The 15,448-nt window shown below is 45.2% G+C and overlaps 1 protein-coding gene across 1 annotated transcript in view; it reads right to left on the minus strand.

The window, feature by feature from the left end:
* Positions 1-15,448, minus strand: part of flt4 (fms related receptor tyrosine kinase 4) — a 240,824-nt gene that overhangs the window by 127,650 nt on the left and 97,726 nt on the right. The window lies entirely within an intron of this gene.

Below are 15,448 nucleotides of genomic sequence, written 5' to 3' on the forward strand. Positions count from 1 at the left end.
TACAGCATGTGAACTGCAGTGGTTCAAGAAGGCAACTCACTGTCACCTTCTCAAGGGTGACTAAGAATGAGTAATAAGAGCTGTCCCGGCCAATCACTCTCACATCCAGCGAATGAATAATAAAATAAACAATTAATGGAACCACAATCCATGACGCTTGTCTTGGTTGCTAACAGCAGCATCATGGGCCATAAGACCATAAGACCATAAGACATAGGAGTGGAAGTAAGGCCATTCGGCCCATTGAGTCCACTCCGCCATTTAAATCATGGCTGATAGGCATTTCAACTCCACTTCCCTGCACTCTCCCCGTAGCCATTGAATCCTTGTGAGATCAAGAATTTATCGATCTCTGCCTTGAAGACATTTAACGTCCTGGCATCCACTGCGCTCCGTGGCAATGAATTCCACAGGCCCACCACTCTCTGGCTGAAGAAATGTCTCCTCATTTCCATTTTAAATTTACCCCCTCTAGCCTAAGGCTGTGCCCACGGGTCCTAGTCACCCCACGTAATGGAAACAACTTCCTAGCGTCCACCCACTTGGAGACAAATCCTTCCGCCCCTTGGGAAGTCAAGGGCATTCCTGACTAGTCAAATATCAAATCACAAGTGTGACGTGTGTGTGTGTGTGTGTGTGTGTGTGTGTGTGTGTGTATGTGTGTGTGTGGGGAGGGGAGCAAAGCGGAGCGACTCAGTCACCATAGCTAAGGAAATATGGGACCCCAATTTTTCATTCCTCTTAGCATCATAAAGTCTTCCAGCATAACAGGATACATTTAACCTCTGCTGTTTTTGAAACCTCTGCCCTCTCCTTAACTGTATTAATTTCCCTTTTAAAAGCTGCCAATGGGTCTGCCTCAACAACTGTTGCTGTTAAGACATTCTATATAAGGGGAGAAAGAACTTGTATTTGAACAGCATCTTTCATGACCTCTGGACTTCCCAAAACACTTTACAGTCAATGAACTACCTTTGAAGTGCAGTCACTGTTATAATGTAGGAAGAGTCCTCTTGTGTAAAACATTTCCGCTCACCCCTCCCTAGGTTCATTTGGTGGTGATCATAAATTGATGCCCTCCAGTTACTGACTCACTAAGCATTGGAAATAGTTTCCATGTATATTTTTGAACATATCTATCCCACATCTCAACTCTCTGCTTTGGCGAAACAGCATCTCTTTCTCACCTTCCGACTCTGCTCCCTGACTCTAAAGAAAACAAAGACTTCCACTTTGATAGCACTTTTCGTGTCCTGTGAATGACCTAAACCATTTCACATCCAAGAGTGGCTTTAAAGTGTAGTCACTGCTGTAAAGTACAAAGCAAACTCCCGCAAACAGCAACGTGATTGATGGTTGGATTACCTGCTTTTCTCTAACAATGTTGATTGAGAAAAAAAATCACTAGGGAGGAGTTTAGTTGCTTATAAACTGTTAGACTGCAAACTTCTTCCTGAATTTTAATTTTTCTTTTCAAAGATCTCATCCAATATCTTGTGCTTTCAGCATGAACTTTTTTTAAAATTACAGTTTCTCTCTCCTTTCCTCATAACTGATGTTGAGTTGTGCAGGGGCATTACTGAGACCACTTCTGGAGGACTGTGTCCAGTTCTGGTTGCCCTGTGATAGGAATGATCTTATTAAGCTGGAGAGGGCTCAGAGAAGATATACCAGGATGTTTCCAGGAATGGAGGGTTTGAGTTACAAGGTCCTACAAGCAGAATTTAGGGAGTTAGGAGCCAAGTTAAAAAGTAGGGCCTCAAAGGTAGTAATCTCAGGATTGCTACCACTGCCACGTGCTATTCAGTGCAGAAGTGAAAGAATAGCTAGGATGAATGCGTGGCTTGAGAGATGGTGTAGGAGGGAGGGGTTCAGATTTTTGGGACATTGGAACTGGTTTTGGGGAAGGTGGGACTTTTACAAATTGGACAGTCTACACCTGAACCGGACTGGAACCAATGTCCTTGGGGGTGCTTTTGCTAATGCTGTGGGGGAGGGTTTAAACTAATGTGGCAGGGGGATGGGAACCAAATATTGGACAGAAAAGAGATAGAAACGAAAGCCTGTAGGGAACTAGATAATGGAGTCAGTGTGACTAAAGGGAATAGTAGTCGGGGAGCAGATGATGAACACAAAGGGACAGGTGGTCTGAGGTGCATTTGTTTTAATACGAGAAGTGTAGTAGACAAGGCAGATGAGCTTATGGCTTGGATTAGTACCTGGAGGTATGATGTTATTGCTATTACTGAGACTTGGTTGAGGGAAGGGCATGACTGGCAACTAGTTGTCCCAGGATATCGATGCTTCAGGTGGGATAGAGAGGGAGGTAAAAGGGGTGGAGGAGTTGCGGTAATCGCCAAAGATGATATCACAGCCGCATTGAAGGAGGGCCCCATGGAGGACTCAAGCAGTGAGGCAATATGGGTAGAACTCAGAAATAGGAAGGATGCAGTAACAATGCTGGGGCTGTACTACAGGCCTCCCAACAGCGAGCGTGAGATAGAGGTACAAATATGTAAACAGATAATGGAAAGGTGTAGGAGAAACAGGGTGGTGGTGATGGGAGGGTTTAATTTTCCCAACATTGACTGGGATTCACTCAGTGTTAGGGGTCAAGACAGAGCAGAATTTGTAAGGTGTGTCCAGGAGGGTTTTCTAGAGCAGTATGTATGTAGTCCAACTCGGGAAAGGGCCATACTGGACCTGGTGCTGGGGAATGAACCCGGCCAGGTGGTTGATATTATAGTAGGGGACTACTTTGGAAATAGCGACCACAATTCCGTAAGTTTTACAATACTCATGGTCAAGGATAGGAGGGGTCCTAAAGGAAGAGTACTAAACTGGGGGAAGGCCGACTATACCAAGATTCGGCAGGATCTGAGGAATGTAGATTGGGAGAAACTGTTTGAAGGTAAATCCACATTTGATATGTGGGAGGCTTTTAAGGAGAGGTTGATTAACGTGCAGGAAAGACATGTTCCTGTGAAAATGAGGAATAGAAATGGCAAGATTAGGGAACCATGGATGACAGGTGAAATTGTGAGACTAGCCAAGAGAAAAAAGGAAGCATACATGAGGTCTAGGCAACTGAAGACAGACGAAGCCTTGCAAGAATATCGGGAATGTAGTGCGAATCTGAAAAAAGGGATTAAGAGGGCTAAGAGAGGACATGAGATATTGCTGGCAAACATGGTTAAGGAAAATCCCAAAGCCTTTTATTCATATATAAAGAGCAAGAGGGTAACTAGAGAAAGGATTGGCCCACTTAAGGACAAAGAAGGAAAGTTATGCGCTGATTCAGAGAAAATGGGTGACATTCTTAACGAGTACTTTGCATCAGTATTCACCAAGGAGAGGGATATGACGGATGTTGAGGTTAGGGATAGATGTTTTCTTAGTCTAGGTCAAGTTGACATAAGGAAGGAGGAAGTGTTAGGTATCCTAAAAGACATTAAGGTGGACAAGTCCCCAGGTCCGGATGGGATCTATCCTAGGTTACTGAGGGAAACGACAGAGGAAATAGCCGGGGCCCTAACAGATATCTTTGCAGTGTCCTTAGACACGGGTGAGGTCCCAGAGGACTGGAGACTTGATACTGTTGTCCCCTTGTTTAAAAAGGGCAGCAAGGATAATCCAGGTAATTATCGGCCAGTGAGCCTGACGTCAGTGGTAGGGAAGCTACTGGAGAAGATACTGAGGGATAGGATCTATTCCCATTTGGAAGAAAATGGGCTTATCAGTGATAGGCAACATGGTTTTGTGCAGGGAAGGTCATGTCTTACCAACTTAATAGAATTCTTTGAGGATGTGACAAAGTTGATTGATGAGGGAAAGGTTGTAGATGTCATATACATGGACTTCAATAAAGCATTTGATAAGGTTCCCCATGGCAGGCTGATGGAGAAAGTGAAGTCACATGGGGTCCAGGGTGTGCTAGCTAGATGGATAAAATACTGGCTGGGCAACAGGAGACAGAGGGTAGTAGTAGAAGGGAGTTTCTCAAATTGGAGACCTGAAACCAGTGGTGTTCCACAGGGATCTGTGCTGGGACCACTGTTGTTTGTGATATATGTAAATGATCTGGAGGAAGGTGTAGGTGGTCTGATCAGCAAGTTTGCTGATGACACTAAGATTGGTGGAGTAGCTGATAGTGAAGGGGACTGTCAGAGATTACAACAGAATATAGATAGACTGGAGAGTTGGGCAGATAAATGGCAGATGGAGCTCAATCCGGGCAAATGTGAGGTGATGCATTTTGGAAGATCAAATTCAAGGGCGAACTATACAGTAAATGGAAAAGTCCCAGGGAAAATTGATGAACAGAGAGATCTGGGTGTTCAGGTCCATTGTTCCCTGAAGGTGACAACACAGGTCAATAGGGTGGACAAGAAGGCATATGGCATGCTTTCCTTCATTGGGAGGGGTATTGAGTACAAGAGTTGGCAGGTCATGTTGCAGTTGTATAGGACTTTGGTTCGGCCACATTTGGAGTACTGTGTACAGTTCTGGTCGCCACATTACCAAAAGGATGTGGATGCTTTGGAGAGGGTGCAGAGGAGATTCACCAGGATGTTGCCTGGTATGGAGGGTGCTAGCTATGAAGAGAGGTTAAATAGATTAGGATTATTTTCATTAGAAAGACGGAGATTGAGGGGGAACCTGATTGAGGTCTACAAAATCATGAGGGGTATAGACGGGGTGGATAGCAAAAAGCTTTTTACCAGAGTGGGGGACTCAATTACTAGGGGTCATGAGTTCAAAGTGAGAGGAGGAAAGTTTAGGGGAGATATGCGTGGAAAGTTCTTGACACGGAGGGTGGTGGGTGCCTGGAACGCGTTGCCAGCGGAGGTGGTAGATGCAGACACGTTAGCGTTTTTTAAGATATTTTTGGACAGGTACATGGATGGGCAGGGAGTGAATTGACACAGACCGTTAGAAAATAGATGACAGGTTAGACAGAAGATCTTGATTGGCGCAGGCTTGGAGGGCCGAAGGGCCTGTTCCTGTGCTGTAGGTTTCTTTGTTCTTTGGTTTCTTTGGAGAGACTGGGAAGGCTGGGACTTTTCTCACTGCAGCGTAGGAGATTGAGAGGTGATCTTATCGAGGTTTATAAAATCATGAGGGGGATGGATAAGATGAATGGCAGGTGTCCTTTCTCTAGGGTGCAGAATTTCAAGAACATATTTTTAAACTGAGAGGAAAAAGATTTAAAAAAGATATGAGGGATTTTGTTTTACACAGAACGTGATTTATGTGTGGAATGAACTTCCCAAGGAAGTGTTTGATGCAGGTGCAGTTACAAATCTAAAAGACATTTGGATAAGTCCATGAATAAGAAATGTTGGAGGGATATGTGCAAAGTGCAGGCAGGTGGGACTAGTTTAATTTGGGATTATAGTCATCATGGACTGGTTGGACCGAAGGGTCTGTTTCCAAGATATATGGCTCTATTAACCTATTACTAAAGTCCTTCATTCCTGGCTTTAACATTGTTAAATTCTGTATTCCCTCCACTGGCAAACCAACCTGAGCCTAAGGCCCTGTGAAACTACAGTCCTTATTTTCAGAGATAATGGGAACTGCAGATGCTGGAGAATCCGAGATAACAAAGTGTGGGGCTGGATGGACACAGCAGGCCAAGCAGCATCTCAGGAGCACAAAAGCTGATGTTTCGGGCCTAGGCCCCCGAAGTCCTTATTTTATTTGTTTATGGGTTGAGGGCATGAACCACAAAACCACCATTGGATGCCCTTGTCCTGAGTGTCTTACTTAGTAAATTTCCGTTTTTGTTTCAGATTTCTAGCATCTGCAACTCTTTGGTTTATTATACATAAATCCCACTCTGGCTAAGTTTGGTTGGTGCTAACTGGAGCTCCCTTCATCCTTGCCAGTCTCCCGATGATATCACACACCTCCAATCAAGGTTATGTTAGAAAATCTGACCTGATTTTAAATAGCTGCTTTGGTTGGATGCCAAAGGGAAGAGTTCACAAATGGTTGAGGGGAAAATTGACATGATAGGATTACGAGGAGATAATTACATTGGGTGCAGTTGCATTGGAAGAGAGAAGGTTGAGAAGAGAGAAGAGAAACGGTTTTGGCGTAGAAAGAGGCCATTCAGCCTTTCATACCTGTACTGGCTCAATAAACTGGCCATCTATGTTCTGGTCCCACTTTCCAGCACCCACCTGTAGGCTTGCAGGTTACAGAGCTTCAGGAGGAGTTCCAAGTTCCCTTTAAATGAGGTCAGGATTTCCACCTCAACCTCCAAACTGGACATGGAATTCCACCCACACTCTGGGTTTTCCTTATGTCTCCTCCAATCCTTCCACCACTGAGCCCCTGGTAATTTCCCTGTCTACTGGGAGCTTCCCTGTCCACTCTTTCCAAGCCCTTCATTATTCTGAGCATTCGATCAAGCCACCCCACATCATCCAGAAGAATAGAAGCCAGCACTTAAAGGAATAAATGCAAAATTAATCTGAGGGAACAATACGTCAGTTGGCTGACCAATGAAACAGGCCCCCAGGAAGATGGCCAAAACAGGCAGTATTAATTCAATCAAATGCAAATCAGATAATAATGTTTTGGAACTCAAATTGAAGATTCTGGACATACTCAGCGGACCTGGCAGATTTTGTGGAGAAAAAGAGAGAGACAGAGTTAACATTTCAGGTGGCGAGCTTGCATGTTTTGAGACACACTGAATGAGTTATTTTAAGATGTAACTTATGGTGAATGTAACATATTTGGGGAACAGGTGACTTTGGTTAATAAAGCTGCCTGTAACTAGAGCTTTTCCTCATCTCATGCCTGGGCCTGTTCTAAACTGAGAGATAGTAGGAACTGCAGATGCTGGAGAATCTGAGATGACAAGGTATAGAGCTGGATGAACACAGCAGGCCAGGCAGCATCAGAGAAGCAGGAAGGCTGATGTTTTGGGTCTGGATTTCTGAAAGGACTTCTGAAGAAGGGTCCAGACCCGAAACCTCAGCCTTCCTGCTCCTCTGATGCTGCCTGGCCTGCTGTGTTCATACAGCTCGACACCTTGTTATCTCTGTTCTAAACTAATGTGGCTTTGCAAAGGCCTGGAGAGAAATGCAATGGTTTTTGTTGAAGTTCATCCTGAGCAGGTCTGTGACACAGGAGTCTCTGCTCTACAGGCTGTTCCCAGGCGCTTACACTGAGATACCCTTAACTGTGCCTGGAGGACATTATTTCAGTCAAAGACGTTCTGCTCTGCCCGAAAAGTGCTTGCAGGCTGGCACTTTCTAAGGTCCAGGACAATATGATGAGAGATGTACTGAAACTTGGGAGTAAGTGCTGTCCATGGTCTTTAGTGCACAAGCTGCTACTGCATTGCTGCAAGAGAACATCAGCTACCCTTCAGAACTCCTTAGCGAAAGTCTCTGGGGCATTTGCAGATCATGAGAGGTACTATATAAATGCAGGACCTCCTTTTATATTATACAAATTAGCTGATGGTAAATAGCATACAACATCTAAGTTTGCCAACAACTCAATATTAGAAGGGAAAGTAATTTATGAGGATGGTGCAATGAGTCTGCTAAAGCAATTTAGACCAGTTTAGAGAGTGGGCAAGAACTGGAGTAAAGTATGGATTAATGTAGTTATTCATTTTGGAAGGAAAAATAGAAAAAAGAAAGACTGTTTGCGAAAAATTTTTTATCCAGAATGACCATGAACAAACTCAGTGGAAGATAACTTACAGCTATAGCCACAAGTGGCATTTTTTAATATATTAAGCCAAATGAATTATGACACATCTTTGCAGCAGGTGGGCCTTGAACCTCGTTCTCCTGGCCACAAGTAGGAGCGCTACCACTGTGCCACAGCAGCCCTAACATTAAAAATATATTACAATACGAATTGGAGTAAAAGAGTAAACATATTTTGTTGCAATAGCAAAGGACTTTGGTGAGACCATGTCCAGAGAGGGGTAAGGTGTACCCAAAACACAAGCCACCAATCACTGGTACAGCAACATACAACACCTTCACACTGCTCCAAGGCCTCATCCTTCCTTTATCTCTGAGCATCCTCGAGTAGTTCTGAGTTTCTCCAATGCTTGCAAATCCTCTGATTCCCATTTTCCCACATTACCTGCAGCTTCCAAGGCCCTGACTCTAGACTGTCCCTCTTTGGTTAAGCCTGTTGTCACCTTTTTTAAAAAAAATCATTCACAGGATGAAGGCTTCACCGACCAGGCCAGCATTTATTGCCCATCCCTAATTCCCCAAATGGCAAGTTGAGAGTCAACCACAGTGGGTCTGAGTCACCTATAGGCCAGACCAGGTAAGGATGACAGTTTCTTTTCCTGAAGGACATTAGTGAACCAGATGGGTTTTCCAACAATTGGCAATGCTTTTATGGTCATCATGAGACGCTTAATTCTAGATTTTTATTTAATTCAAATTCCACCATCTGCTGTGTCAGGATTCAAACCTGGGTCCCTCGAACATTATCTGGGTATCTGTGCTAACAGTCCAGTGATAATACCACTAAGCCATTGCCTTCCCCATCTGGCCTATAACTAATTTATGTGGCTCTGGGTCAAACATTGTTTGATAATGCTCCTCTAGAGTGGAATGGAATGTTTCACTGTATTAAAGTTGCTGTATAAATGCAAATTATTATTGTGGGCTTTCACATTCAACATCAATAGGTTGGAGCAGCCAATTAGCTTCCAGCATTCTGACATTGAAAGTCTAGTGGGTTGGCTGGAGGGGCATTTCATTGCGTTAAAGATGCCATGTAAATATATATAAACTATTGTTTTATTTAATTAATTTGCTCTCACTTTGCTTCTCTGACTCCTTCCCTGATCTCTCTTTCTCTTGCATTCTCTCCAACCTTTGTGACCACTTTTGATCTGGATTTTTCGCACCTCATGTCTGGGCCTGTTCTAAACTAAGAGATAGTAGGAACTGTAGATGCTCACCATGGATCTCACCTGGATTACAAATCTCTGTCAGTATGGAAAAGGTTTATTTTCTTTTATTACTTTATTACTTCTGTGACAGGGCTCATTTACTGCTCATCCCTCATGGCTTGCTTTATCTGATTGGCTCAGTCAGCCCTTTCAGAGGGCAGCTAAGAGTCAAATGAATTGCTGTGAGTCTGGTGTCACATGTAGGCCAGACAGCAAGGTTTAACTCCCCAAAGGCTCTTAGTGAACCAGTTGGGTTTTTGATTGATTGATTTGATTTATTGTCACATGTACGTAAGTACAGCGAAAAGCTTTGTTTGCGAGTAGCACAGGCAGATCATAGTAAGCAAGAATATATATATATATATATATATATATAGGTGAAGAAAACTAGGAAAGAGTGAGGTATACAGGTTATATCGCACAGGACATGCACAAGGCAAGAGCAACATTAGCAAAATCAATGTTATTTGAAATTAGAGACTCCATTCATCTGTCTAATAATGGCAGGGAAGAAGCTATCCTTGAGACTGCTGCTGTGTGTATTCAAGTTTCTGTATCTTCTGCCTGATGGAAAAGTTTAGAAGAGAGCAGTACCAGGGTGGGAGGGGTCTTTGATGAGCCTTCCTGGGGCAATGAGAAGCGTAAATGGAGCCCCTGGACGGGAGGTTTGCTTCTGTGACGGTCTGAGCTGAGCACTCAACTTTCGGTAGTTTTTTATGGTTCTGGGCAAAGCAGATGCCATACCAGGCTATCCTGCACCCAGACAGTATACCTTCAATGGTGTTTCTGTAGAAGTTGATGAGAGTCCTTACGGGCATGCCAAATTTCCTGAGGGACTTGAGGAAGAAGAGGTGTTGTTATGCCTTAATGACTGTCACATCTATGTGGGAACTCCAGGCTAGGTCATTGGCTACTGTCACTCCAAAAAACTTAATCGTCTCAACCCTTTCAACCTCAGTTCCATTGATGTAGATGAGGCGTGTTCTCCTCCTTAATTTCTGAAGTCAATGCTCATTTCTTTAGTTTTGCTAACATTGAGAGAGAGATTGTTAAAATTTCACCATGACACCAAGCCCTGTATCTCCTTCCTGTATTCTGACTGATTGTTGTTTAATACCCATCCTACCACAGTGGTGTCATCAGCAAACCTGTAGATGGCATTCTTTCAGAATTTGGCTACACAGTTGTGGGTGTACAGGGAGAACAGTAGAGGGCTGAGAACACACCCTTGGGGGCTCCAGTGTTGAAAGTTATCATGGAGGAAGTGCAGTTGTCTATCTTAACTTAATGCCGCCCTTGGGTCAGCAAGATAAGGATCCAGTTGCAGAAGGTGTATCTGAGACCAAGGTCACTGATTTTTGAGGTCAGTCTGGAGGGGGTAATGATGTTGAAGGTGGAGCAGTAGTCAATGAGCAGGAGTCTGATGTAGGTGTCTTTGCTGTCCAGATTTCCAGGGATGAGTGCAGGGCTAGGGATATCGCATCTTCTGTGAATCTGTTATGTTGGTAGGCAAATTGTCGGGGATCGAGGCAGACTGGGAGACTGGAGTTGACATGGGCCACGACCAGACTCTCAAAGCACTTCATGATTATTGAAGTCAGAGCTACTGGGTGATAGTCATTAAGGCACATTGTATGTGCTCTCTTGGGTATGGGGATGATGGTGGTCTTCTTGAAGCAGTGGGGACTTTGGCTTGTAGGATGGAGAGGTTGAAGATGTTGGTGACACCATGCTGGTGGTATTCTGCTGAAAACGAGCAGAGAAAGCATGGATCATGTCAGTTGTTTGCTATCTTACACTGTTTCATTTTATATCCCATCATGCTGTTTAGACCTTGCCAGAGACAGTGGGCTTCTGTATGGTTGGTTTGGGTCTCTAACTTGGTGTGGTACTGCCTCTTGGCTTCCCTGACGGCTTTGCTGAGGCCATATCTGCACTTCCTGTATGGGTCAGGGTCATCTAACCTGAATGCCTCACACCTGGCCTTCAGTAGGGAGCGGACTTCCTGGTTCATCCAGGGGATTCTGGTTGGGAAACTCTCAGACTGACTTCTTTGGTACACAGTCCTCCATGCGTTTGCTCATGAAGCCTGTGATGGTGGTGACACAATCATCTAGGTTTTCCATTAAGTACTCGAATACGGCCCAATCCACCCAGTCAAAGCAGCCCTGGAGATGGTCTTCCACTGCCTTGGACCAGCACTGTACGTCTTTCTGTAAAGGATCCTCCTGTTTCAGCTTTTACTTGTAAACTAGGAGGAGGAACACAGCGCTGCGATCTGATTTTCTGAAGTGTGGATGAGGGAATGGAGCGTTAGGTGTCTTTGATGATCGTGTAGCAATGGTCCAGAATGTTTCATCCTCTCGTGGGGCAGGTGATGTGTTGGTGGTACTTTGGCAGCTCCCTCTTGAGGTTGGCTTGGTTGAAGTCGCTGGCCACCATGAATAAGGCCTTGGGGAATTTTGTCTCCAGAGTGTCTGTGGCTCTGTAAATCACATCGAGGGCATTCTTTGCACCTGCATGGGGTGGTATGTAGACTGCTGTCAGGACGGCAGAGGTGGACTCACGCAGCAAGTAGTGGGGACAGCATTTAACTGAATGGTGTTCTAGGTCCAGAGAGCAGTGGCTCTCCAGGGTCACCATGTCTGAGCATCAGAAGCAGCGCCCCCTGCCCTTTGCCTTATCAAATGATCCATGCAATGTATGGAGAACTCCTTAGCTTGAAAGACACGGTCAAGTATGGTAGCAGTGAGCCACGTCTCTGTGAAACAGAGCACACAGCAGTCTCTCCATTCCCTCTGGAATATAAGTCTAGATCTGAGCGCATCCATTTTATTTTCAATTGCCTGGACATTTGCTCGGAGTGTGCTGGGAAGAGGGGGATTTGAAACTGCGTTGTTTCAGCCACAACAATAATGATAACTCCATGGTCACCTCCACTGGCACAAGCTTTCAATTCTGGAATGTTTTTAACTCCATTTAGGTTTCACCAGCTGCCGCGGTGGGGTTAAAACCTGTGCGTCCAGGGCATTTCCCTGGGTCACTAGCCCAATGACATTAACACGACAGCACTGCTTCCCCAGTCATTTGACAACTGAAACCTGCCCCCATTTCAGTTTTTAGCCCCTTGCCTCCCCCCTCTTCCTCACCCAACCAGAAAGGAGTCACTCAGAGCGCAGATGGTGCCACAGCAAGGCAAGTTGCCGCTTGCCAAGTGACCAAAGGCTATTTGACTGCAGAGGCCTTCACTGCTGTTCACAGTGCTATGCACATGCAGCTCAGGAAAGATGGCTAGGCTTTAGGGATCAGACAGGGTAACTGGAGCTGATATTTTATTACCTTCTATTTGTTTCTCAACAATAATTCCAATGCACCTCCCTGTGAAATTTGGAGAGATTTACAACATACAGCAAAGAAGTATCTAATTCCACATGGTTTCCTTGCTGCCTAAAATGTATCTGTGCAACATGTGCTTTTGTTTTACAGCTTACATGCACTACCGTAATTTTGCTCTCCTGACATTCTCCATAAATACTGAGGCAGATGGTTTCCATTGAAATGAAATCCACTCACTTAGTCTTTATTCTCTTATCTACTGAAATTATTTTTCCTTTGATAAGGCCTTATTCCCTAATTACATTACCCACTCGTACAGATCACACCTCATGTGAATTGCCCCTTATGAAAAGCCCCCCACCCTGAAGCAGCACTGCCTTCGCCCCACCCCCACCAACAGCTCCAGCTGTTACAACTGTTCTGCCTGTCAAGCAGAAAGACTGATTCCTGAACCATTCCTTTTTGAACAAATCTTCTGTTGCCTGCCCTAACTCATCGATCTGAAATCAAAAACCGTAGAACTCCATCCCACCCCTACAGTAATTCTTATACACAAACCTTTCAGGAGTTCAAAGCCTCCGCATACTTCCCAATAAGAATTCCACAGGGTGACTGTGCCCAGGCCGGCCAACCCACTGGTTGATGATTATGTCCATAAGCTCCTATTCCAGAAGAAATCCATCCTTTGTCGACCCCAACCAACAGGAAAGGATTTGAAATAACTCCAGGGGCCACATCCCACCACAAAGTCACCCTTTATTGACCTCCTTGTGACAGATCCCTCAGAGCTGGCTCTCACAGTGATCATAGCCTCTGACCCGCCTATTTCTATCTGTCAGCCAGGGCTCCCTGACGGGGCCAGACTAACAACCCCAATCAAGGAACTCATATTCTCTGAGGTCCACCTGACTTATCTCATTATAATCATGACAGGATCAAGGTAGGGAGAGGGATAAGAGATGGAGAACCCACGGAAGAGAGAGAAATGCTGGGAGTCCTCCTCAGGATAAGAACAGAGGTGCTGAGATGATAGGTGAGGGCATGGGGGCTATTTTAATTGCTGAAGAGTGAGGTATATCTGGGTCATTGCTGGAGGCACTGGGGAAAACTGAAGGGATTCACTTGGGCACATACAGCCTGGGCAGAGAATGGGAGTCCATCACAGAACGTAGCAAACCAGCCGATGGATATGACTGCATTGCTTTAAAACCATCCCTGAGAGTGGGGACATGATTAAATGAATCCCTGACATTTAGCAAGATTTAGTACGTAAAGGTCAGGCGGTTATATTTCCCCAGGGAGAGGCGAGTAAGCGTGGACTGGTACTGAGGGATACCAGGGCCGACTACATTCTGCTGCTGGGAGCAGGCATGACCCTTCCACCAGAGAGTGCAGTAAGTACCAAGGTGCTGGTCAAAGAGATTGAAGGATGATACATGCCCATCCCCATTTACCACGTCCTACAGGAGTGTGGCTTGTGTTGGGATGCGTGACCATTGGAGTTATCCCCAGCTGGCCTGTGGATGCGATTGACCCACTCCCTAGTGACCTAGTAGGAACAAAATTATGGTCTCTGAGTATCCCACAGTGACAGCTAACAGTTCTAGGAGAAAAGAATAAAATTAAAAACTGCTGGAGAAACTCAGCAGGTCTGGCAGCATCTGTGAGATGAAGCAGAGTTAACGTTCAAGTCCAGTGACCCTTCTCATAGCATTCCCACAGTGTGGAAACAGGCTCTTCAGCCGAACAAGTCCACACCAAACCCCAGAGCATCCCACCAATCTACACATCCCTGGACCCCATGGGCAATTTAGTATGGCCAATCCACCTAGCCTGCACACCTTTGGACTGTGGGAGGAAACCGGAGTACCTGGAGGAAACCCACACAGACAAGGGAAGAATATGCAAACTCCACGCAGGCGGTCACCTGAGGGTGGAATTGAACCCAGGTCCCTGGCTGCATGAGGCAATAGTGCTCACCAATGAGCCACCGTGCTGCCTAAAAGTAAATAGCAGAGAATCGTTCTCCTTCAGAATCAGCATGAAAAAATGAGGTGCTGATGAGGAAATGGAAACTCTCTCACAGGCCCACACATGAGCAGACATTGATTCCATAGGCACTGGTGACACTAAGGTACCGTGGGGAGATAGTGCAACTACCTCATGAAATTCCAATGGCTGGGCATGTTAAAATCTGCTTTCTCACTGGCCACATTTCTACATGGATGTACTAAGCTTTTATAGAACCTGCCACACTTGCTGCGTTGTGGGAAGACTCCAAGCTACAATAAAACCTGCCCCTCTGATTCCTATACTGACCTTTGGAAAACCATTCACCAAGATGTTCATGGACTGTGGCACCTCTGTGGGACTGCACCCATTTCCGCAGCACTGTGGGAACATTCCCCACCTCCTGTGTGTTTTCACATTGCAATAGCTACATTTGCCAGCAGTTGGGTAATAATACAGTCCTATTACAGAAACAGCAGATGCGATTTACACAGACTATCTCAAAAATAAAAGAGCAGGAGCCTGGGTTGTGAGATTAAATGGAACAGCACTGAGCGAACCTACTTCAAGATACACAATGATTGGCTGCTTAGACAAATTGGGTGGGAGAATGCTATTCTGGAATTAGTGATTAAATTGTGGGAATATGAGGTTAGCTGAATATTCCACCAATCTTCCTCTGCTCCCTGAGGTCCTTCCACTCCCTCATGACCTCTCTTATTCAAACTGCTCCTCTTCCTCATGACCCAGCCCATTTAAATCCCTCCACTCCTTCAGTGCTTGCCCATATTGAGAACTTTTATTATCTCTGAAGGCCTCCCCTACTTTTGTTTTGTGACGCCCCCCCCGACTTGTTCTGCTGTACCTTGCCCCCGTTCCTTTCTCCTTCTCTCCTTTGCCCTGACCCAATTATTAACAGATGAACTTCTGCACCAACCCCATGTCCCCCACAAATCTCTCTGCTCTTGAGCATTGTCCCCTCAACACAACTATTACATTCTAACTTAAATATTGTGTCTTTCCTTCAGTCACTTCCTCCAACCAATCAACCACCTCCTGCTTGGTGCCTTGATGGTTGTCCAGCTATGTGGCAGGAGACTGTGTAAACATAACTGCTACTATTTGCGGCCCCATGGGATTGGCTTGGCC

This window comes from Stegostoma tigrinum, chromosome 13 (genome assembly GCF_030684315.1).
Source record: "Stegostoma tigrinum isolate sSteTig4 chromosome 13, sSteTig4.hap1, whole genome shotgun sequence".
Classification (NCBI taxonomy): domain Eukaryota; kingdom Metazoa; phylum Chordata; class Chondrichthyes; order Orectolobiformes; family Stegostomatidae; genus Stegostoma; species Stegostoma tigrinum.